The following is a 9,398-nucleotide window of genomic DNA, read 5'->3' as shown; positions in this document are numbered from 1 at the left end:
CAAACCTCGTCGTTAAAATATTACCTAGAGGGGAATTGGCAATGCTTTCAATCAAATACCGATAAGAGTCTTGATCGCCTGCTACAAACTCTCCAATTGCAGGAATGGCGAGCAGAGATAATGTAGCAAAAAGCAAAGGAGACCCACAAGAGAGAGAGAGGAAAAAAAAAAATCCTCGTGTAATATAGAGAGAGTGAAAAACGATTTCACCCAAAATTTAAAATTTTTGTATTTGAAAACTGAAATTGGCATGGATTTTGATCTTTAAAAAATTGAAAATAGATAGTTTCATCTATTTTAAAAAATACAAGAGAGAAAAAAAATCCTCGAGAAATTTTTTTTCGGTTATTGAAGAACCAAAAGTTTAAAATATTCGGTTTTTGAAAACGTAAATTGGCATGATTTCGGTTTTTGAAAAACTGAAAAATGTGTAGTTTCATCTTTTTTTAAAAAAACAAAAACTTATGAAATCCAAAAAACGGACATATCAATAATAATGGAAAATATTCAATATTTTGGTAATAACGAAAACTAAAACCGATATTAACCTAGAGTTAGGTCAGCAAACAAGAATTCTCACATCCAAATTCACGCCTCTTATGTCCGGAATCTAGTGATGATCAGCCGGAAAATATTTTTCGGTGATGTACGAGAGAGTTCTGAGCTCGATGAGTGTAATTGAGCAGATGTAATTGGAAAGCAATCGGGAGAGGAAGAGCGAGAAACACACTCCATTGTTGAAGAGTTACCATTTAATGGCAGTTGAAAGCGCCATTAACAAAGAATTAGGGTTTGTAGGGGATGAGAGAGCCAAGTTTTGTGAGTTTTTGATTTCGATTGAAAAAAATGAAGGGGAAGGGCAATACCAAAGATATCCTTAATAGTAAAATTTCTTCCCTCAATTACCAAAGCAGAAAGTGTACGTAGCGCGGGGAGACTATGCTTACGACCAAACGAACATAGAGAAACAGTTGCGAGAGAAAAGTTTCGGTTTTTCAAAAAACAGAAAAATAAATCAATTCAGTTTTTGAAAAATCAAAATTATAACATTTTTAGTTTTTTAAAAATCAAAAACCATAATTATTTAAAATTTAATTTTTTAAAAATAAAAAATTTGGGGTAGTTTAAGCTTTTTTTTTTTTTTTTTTTCAATTAGGGAAGTTATGAATTTTTAGTTTTTTTAATCAATGTTTTGGTTATTTGGAGTGAGAAGTTGAGTTAAGTTTATGTTAAGAATTTTGACAGTTATTCTGCCTCGGTCGCCAATAAGATTGAGAAGATGATCAGGGACTTCCTTTAGGGCTCCACTAGCGATCAGAGGAAATTCCATCTTCTTAGATGGGAGAGGGTGTGTACACAGAAGAAGGAAGGGGGTCTGGGCATTAGAAGTATTATACTAGTTAAATGGTGGTGGAGGAGTCTCTATTTGAAAGAACAGTTGTGGTTCCAAGTCCTTTTGGCTAAGTATGGGTTGGGCAAGTCGGGAGTTTGGCTTGGGGATGGTAGAGGGGGCACTACTTCCCCAATGTGGAGAAATATAGTATTATGCAGACCAATAATTGTTGGTTATTTTAGATGGTCTGTAGGGTGTGGCAACCAAATATCCTTTTGGCCTCATAAGTGGGCGGGGGAGTATCCTCTTAAGTCTCTCTTCCCAGATTAATTTCAGGTTAACTCAAGACCCAACATCAAGGTTTGTGAGGTGGTTGAGAGAAGAGGTGATTCTTTATCGTGGAATATCTTATTGCCCTATGCGAGACTAAATGACACACTCTTTGCCTAATGGTTTACATTAATGGAATTACTTGAAGCACCCTATATTTCTGCGTATGCGGAGGACCAAATGGTATGAGAGATTGAGAGTGATGGTTTATTCACAGTCAAATCTTACTACAATCTTCTTTTTAATGATTGGTGGAGGTGGTCTCGCCCTCAGATTGCTCAAATCTGGAAATGGCCTATACCCCATAAAGTGCAAGTCTTTATTTGGCTGGCTACTATGAATAAGGTCTTAACTATTGACAATCTGATCAAAAGGGGTAAGATTCTATCAAATGTTTATTTGCTTTGTAAAACTGATGGTAAATCTGGCGCACATCTTTTCATACATTGCCCTTTTACAATCCAAATTTGGTATTGGTTATTTGGGGTGGTCAATATTAGTTTGGCTCTCTCTATGACGGTGGAGGGTATTGTTACTCAACTCTCATTACCTCACCTGCCAGAGATTGGTAAGCCTTTGTGGAAATTGCTAAAGGGGTTTCTTTGCGAGGTTTGGAAAGAGAGGAATAGGGAAACTTTCGAAAGAGTTTCTCTACCTTTGGATGGTCTGATTCATTTTATTAAGTGTTCGATCTGGTCATGGCTTTCTATCTCAAAGGTGGGATGGGGTGCGACCAAGATTATTGTTTTTGCTAACCTCAACAGTCTTTTTCAGTTGGGTGCCATTAAGTCTAGACCTAAAAGCCTGTGGACAGCACCTCCTGTGGGTAAGTTGAAACTCAATTTGATGGAAGTTCTATTGGTAATCCAAGATTTGCTGGCATTGGTGGGATTTTGAGAGACTGTGATGGTAATACCCTCTTTTCGTATGCTGAGCCGATAGGGCATGCAACGACAAACGTCACTGAATTTCATCCACTCTATCAAGGTTTGAAGATTTTTCGAGAGAGAAACTATGGCCTCTCATGCTGGATAGAGGAGGATTCTCAATGTGGTTAAGTGGTGTAATAAGGAACAACTTATTCCATGGAAACTTAGATCTCTCTGTCGGTAACAACCCAAAATTTTTCTGAGTATAAGAAAAGAAAAGGACACGCTCGGCAAGGAGTGTGAGGTAACGCCGGCTGTGAAGTGAGGTGGTAACGCTGGCTGTGAAGTGCAGGTAGCAGCGCCGCGTGTGTAAGAGACCAACGTTGTGCGCGTAAGAGGAAAGACTAACACCGCATGCGTAAAGGCTATCGCCGCGCGTGTAGTTGATCAACGCCACGGGTGTAATGTTGTGCAGGAATTGGGGTATCACCGTGTGTGTATTGTGTAACGTCGTGTGTGAATGCCAGGGGGAACCTTTTTATGTTGTGCCTTGCATGATTGCCACTTGATTCCCTACAACAAGCCACTTGTAAGCCATTCTTTGACACTTGGGCACCCTTGCTTGCCACTTTCCCCCAGCCTTCCCCTATTTGCTTATAAATGTTACCTTTCACACCCTACACAGAAATTTGCCTTCTCTCACATAAACACTTAACAATTCTAGCCCCTTTGAGCCTTGTGGGAGAAGCTTGAAGAGTGAGCTGTGTGTAGGTTTTGGTCACCATTTGAGCACACAAGGTAAGTAAATCATGCTATTATGTATCCATAGTATGGAGCATGTTTCTTAAGCATGAAAGTATGAGATTTAAGCCTAGATTTAGGCATGATTAAAGTATTGAATTAAGCATGAGTTAGGTTTTGAGTATGTATAGAAATTGTGTGAATGAATAGGATTGGCATGTTTTGTGTTCTGTTTTCCAAGAAGAGGGTCTTGTTTATAAGTTATGCTATGCACTGTTGTAATTTCTATTGAAACTAAAAATTTGTGGGTTGATGCTCTTGTGAGTCTAATTTAAGCTAGAACCAGTTTCATGTGGTTATTTTGTGTAATCTAGAAGTTATGCTTTGATCCTTAAAGTATGTTATGGTTGGACTATGGATTTCCAAGGAGAATTGAGGTATTTATGACTCTCTGTGACCTAGCAAATGATCTTAAAATTACCTCAAATTACCACCATTGGAAATATCTCTGAGTCTACTTTAAGTTTGATGTTGATGTCCAGTGGAGATTCTTGATAGTTTGGAAGATGTATTTCATTTTGTGCTTATATGTCACTGTTAATAGATTGCACAAAACTCTTGGGATGTCACTCTTTTTGTACCAAACTTTTGACCTATCAAACGACATCTAAATGCTCTCAAATCACCGTGATTTGATGAATGCATGTGTCTACTATAATGTTTATGTTTTAACCTTGTCCAAAATCTTTTTAAATGATGATCTATGCTTTAAATCATGGATGTATGTCATTGTTAGCATATTTTGCTGGTTTTTACAACTGTTACCTCTGTTGTCACAAGTTTTGACTAACCAAACGGAGTCCAAATGCTCTCAAACCACTGCTATTTGAAAGACCTATGTGTGTACTAAAAGTTACATGCTGAACTCGTTGTTAAATTCCTTATAGGCTGAGAGTTATGCCTGAAATGGGTGAGCATATCACTCTTCAAAGTTGCAGCAAATTCCAGCAACTGTTAATCACTTTGTATTGAGCTTTAGACCCATCAAATGTCGTCCAAACATCTTCAAATTACCGTCATTTTAAAGATTCATGTTTAAACTTGAAATTGCATGTCTAAATCATTTTGAAATTTTTCCTAAATTAGGAGTTATGCCCCAGAAAAGAGGGTTACTTCACTGTCACTCTTAACCATGATTATCAGCTTTGTGCCCGTCTTGAGAAATAAAATTTTTATGCTAAAACCCTACCCAATTGTGTTAAAATCAATTTTATATAAATAATGAGTAAGTCTATTTCAAAATTAATTTTGAAACTACACTGGAACCCACTACGGTTTGGTAATGATGCCTCTTTGCCATGAAAATACCCTGGTGGTGAATGTACACTCTTTTAAATGAATTGTTCACTGATCGACTTGAGTGACAAGTGTTACAAGTGCTAATCACTAAACATAAATGTTATGTGATAATTTCATATGAGGAATGCAACATGTTAAGGGTCATGACGTTATGTGAATAATGCTACGTGACCCTGTAATAAGTGATAACCGATGAGTACAAATGCCATGTGATAGCTCAGTAATAAGTGTTACGTGATAAATGTTGTATTAGTAATGTGACAAGTATCATAAATGTTAATTTATAAGTGTAACTATCACTTGATAGTCCTATTAAGTGTCATAGTGCTTCATGACAGTCGTATATTTGTGAACAAGACTCAAATCTTGCATAATGAGGTTGGAATTGCCTGTCATAAGGTACTGACTAGGTACGAGAAAATTGATGCTTGACTGCTCTGTTGAAATACTGTGATAATGACCACTAGGCAATGGGGCACCCATTGGTAGTGGGTATTGTTCTTTTATGAGACTGTAATATTGAGCGCTACGCAATGGCTCACCCATTGGTAGTGCGACTGAAATGATGGATACTATGAGCATTCTTTGACGTGCTTTGGGTGTATCGCACAACCAAACATTGATGTTAGAAGGGGTGGGTGCCTGCTTTGATAGTATTGCAGGGCCTACCAGTGTGATTGATGTCAATGAGGTGCATGCTTTGTGCGTATTGCATGACCAAGATTTATATGAGTGGGTGCTTGCTTTGAGAGTATTGTAGAGCCTATCTATGTGATTGATGCTAGTGAGGGGTATGCTTTGGGCGTATTGCATGACCTGACCATCTGTTTACTGTGAAATGAAAATGTGCCCTATGATAAAGCAAGAGTATGCTCTGTTAAGACAAGAACGTATACTACGAATTGTATTCGGTTATAGATGAATGAATGTTAATGGGAAGTGCATGATTGTCATGTATCATGATGGTGTTCATTAACGAATGGTTTTCTAGACTGTTACTTCTTATGACATTTGTTATTTGCACTGTGAATGTGAATGATAGTTATTGTATTGATCGAATAAGAATTTTGATATCTGAAATGATGCATGTGATTGATACACTAATGAGCTTCCCAATTTATTTGACTTTTTTATACTATAATGGATTATTATTTATGGATAATACCTAGATCTACTTACTGAGCTTTACCCATTCCACTATTTCTCCCCTCCTTGTAAATTGATAGCGGCAGGTTCAGGGGCCTGGAGTTCGTGTTTTGCGGCTGGGAGTTGAAGCTAGATTTTTAAAGAAGGTGCTTAGATCTTGTTTGTCTTGGGCAGTTTAGCCCTGAGTTTTTTTTCATTGTGGATATGTGTAATTTTCTGCTAGATGTCCCTACTGAAGTGTAATATTTTGGAAGAAATTTTATATTGTTGATTTTGTTGTATGGGATTGTCTATGTTCTTCTGCCTATTGGATGACTGTTTTAGTTCTTTTCCATGGTTTGCTCTATTTACCGCATTATTAAAGTGTTGAGTTCACTCTGACCTGAGTGACATACGATACATCGAGATCACGGACCTGCACCTAGTCATCCTCCATCGAATATGGAATTGGGGTCGGGGGCGGCGCCGTGACACTGGCTACGCATCATGGACATGTGTTCTACCATTACGGTCTCATTCAATCATGTTTACCGAGAAGCAAACTCGGTTGCGGATTGTCTGGCCAAAGGGGAAGCCTCTTTATCTTCTCTTGTTATCTCTGATAATGCAATTACGTTCCAACAGCATTAATAAGATTATTAACATTTGTCAAAAAAAAAAAAAAAGACTTTTGATGGTTATTGCATGCTCTTCATGTTATTCTTCTGGTTTTTGGTAGTGAAATTTTGGATAAGAGAATCTTAGGAGTTTTTTCATGGATAAATTGAAATACCTATCTAGTTATTTTGGGCATCGGCTTTATATATTTGGGCCTCATGTCACTTTATGTTTCAAAGCTGAAACTTCATGGACATCGGCTTATATAGTATTATTATGGGAAACTATTAATGTTATTTAAGATGAATATACTGATTTATGGTGAACCCTTCTTCCAAAATTTTTGCCAAGGTACATATAAAAATGGTAGGATCTATTTTCATGAACTTTCCTTTTGTGGTTTTTTATTTTTTATTTTTTTATTTTTTTTTATTTTTTTTATAATAATATATATTAACAATATAAATATAAATAAATAATAGGTAAAATTTCGTACGGGCCCCTAATTCCCCATCGTATATCACGGTAGACCCTCCTATTTTTCTTTCAAGCGGCATAAAAAAACCTCCAAATATTTTCATGTACCCCTCATGTCTTCTCTCCCACGTTTATTCACTTTTGAGAGAAAAACTAGCCTCAACAAATTGTTTTATCTCATCTCAATCCAAAAGCTTTTTTAAAAAATACAAAATAGGGTAAAAAAGACTTTTGGATTGAGATGCAATAAAACAATTTGTTGGGGTTAGTTTTTGCGGCCAAAAGTGAATAAACGTGGGAGATAAGAGATGAGGGGGTAGGGTGAAATACTCGAGGGTTTTTTATACCGATTGAAAGAAAAATAGAAGGAGGGTCTAACGTGAAATAAGATGAAAAATTAGAGGTTTGCATGATATTTTCCCTAAATAATATATAATATATAATAAAATGTATCTTATATATTTTATTAACATATATTTGTATTATATATAACAAAAAGCATAAGATTCATTATAATATAATATAAGATGTGTATATTATATATAATATAATAAATGTATACAAGATATAATAATAATATATTATTATATATAATATATTTAATATCATAAATATACTATTTGTAATATACTATATAAATATTATATTATTATATAATAATATAATAATATTTAGATCATAAAGAAATCCTTGAGGATTTCACCATACCCCTCATATCTTATCTCCCACTTTTATCGACTTTTGATAATAAAAATTAGCCCCAACAAATCTTTTTATACCATTTCAACCCAAAAACATTTTTAATGCGTGGAAGGGAAAAAGAGGGTTAAAAACGTTTTTGGGATGAAATGATATAAAAAGATTTGTTGGGCCGAACTTTTATAGTTAAAATTTAATAAAAGAGGGAGATAAAAGATCAGGGGGTACGGTGAAATCCTTAGGATTTCCTTATGCTGTTTGAAAGAAAAAAAGAAAGAAGATCTACCATGAAATAATATGAGGAATTAGGGTTCTATACGAAAATTTTCCTATAATATATATTTTTGAAAAATTAGAAATATTTCTTTCTGAAAGAAATATTTTAGAAAAACAAATGCACCCTTAGAGAGAAAGGGAGAGAGAGAGAGAAAGAGAGAGAGTTTTGAATCACCCCACTTGGACATATTGGTGAAAATTACTATATAACTAAGGTGTACTTTTAAATTTTGTTGGCTGATATGCACTACATAGCTTATTACATCATATATATAATTCTTAGTTTTTTTTTCATCATAAATAATATATTTCATAATACTTACATTTGAAATTTATGAATCCTTATAGACAAATATTGTAGATCTTGTTCAACACACAATACATTGTGTTCAACACGCAATACAGAAGATCCTGAACACAACATATTTTCAAAGTGCATGCCACTATAAATACTTTTGGAAATACGTGGTGACAAACATATCTGATATTCCAGAACAACCAAAGGCTAAAAGAAGACTACAGTTGCAAGGAGATAATGAAATCTAATTCATTGTCTCTTTTTTTTATTGGATCTCATTTATATGTCAACCTTTTTTGTTATTAAAATGATTTATTTATTTTCCTATTAAATGCACATAATATGGTTTTCGTACAAGAAAACATACAACTTATTAAGATTATGGTGTTCACTATAACAAAGACATTTGTTATGGTATTACTTATTTTCATTTAATACCTAAAAAGTAAATCATTGTTAGAGTGATAGTACAATAGTTTTGTCAATTATTCATCATTCATAAGTTCATTTTACAAGAGATTAATAACAAAAATAATAATAATATAATATAGTTAGTTCATATATCTGAGAAAGTTGTGATTGTTTATTTTATTCCTACATGCAATGCAAGTAGTTCAACTAGGATAATATAAGTACTTCTTTTGTGAACAAAGTATGAGACGACGTGCTGCTTAGTGCGCCTGATATACAAGGACCTCTTTATAAGAGGTTCTGAGCTTGATTCTATCCCCGGATTGGGGAAGACTGAGGTAAAGTTTACTTGCAAGAGCTAACCAATAAACCATGGGTGGGATTTGAAACCCCGGATTGGGGAAGACTGAGGTAAAGTTTACTCGCAAGAGCTAACCAATAAACCATGGGCGGGATTTGAACCCCGGATTGGGGTAGACAGAGGTAAAATTTAGTTGCAAGAGCTAACCAATAAACCATTCTAACCCATCTAATATGAATTTACGGTGATATTATACTTAACATTTAAAAGAATTTTGTACAACTAACTCGTCTAAAACTCACCTTGCTTATGGGCTGAGGCCGAGTTACTTGGCTGAGTCTGATTTTCCTTGGCTTGACTAAGATTTAGAAGGATGCTCCCTACTAATCCACTATCAAGATGACAAAGCTGAAAAATTACTGGCATCTAACAACTGGCAAATCAGCCACGTTTTAGAGAGAAAAAGCGTCAATTGAGAAATCCGCAAGAAAAGCGTTTAAATGCAGAAAATCGAGATATCAGCCATGCACCGTAAGCAAGAGATAACTGAGAAAAACATTG

This window comes from Amborella trichopoda, chromosome 11, assembly GCF_054954075.1.
Source record: "Amborella trichopoda isolate Santa Cruz 75 chromosome 11, AtrichopodaSantaCruz75HAP2 v2.0, whole genome shotgun sequence".
Lineage (NCBI taxonomy): Eukaryota > Viridiplantae > Streptophyta > Magnoliopsida > Amborellales > Amborellaceae > Amborella > Amborella trichopoda.
This window is presented reverse-complemented; position numbering follows the sequence as displayed.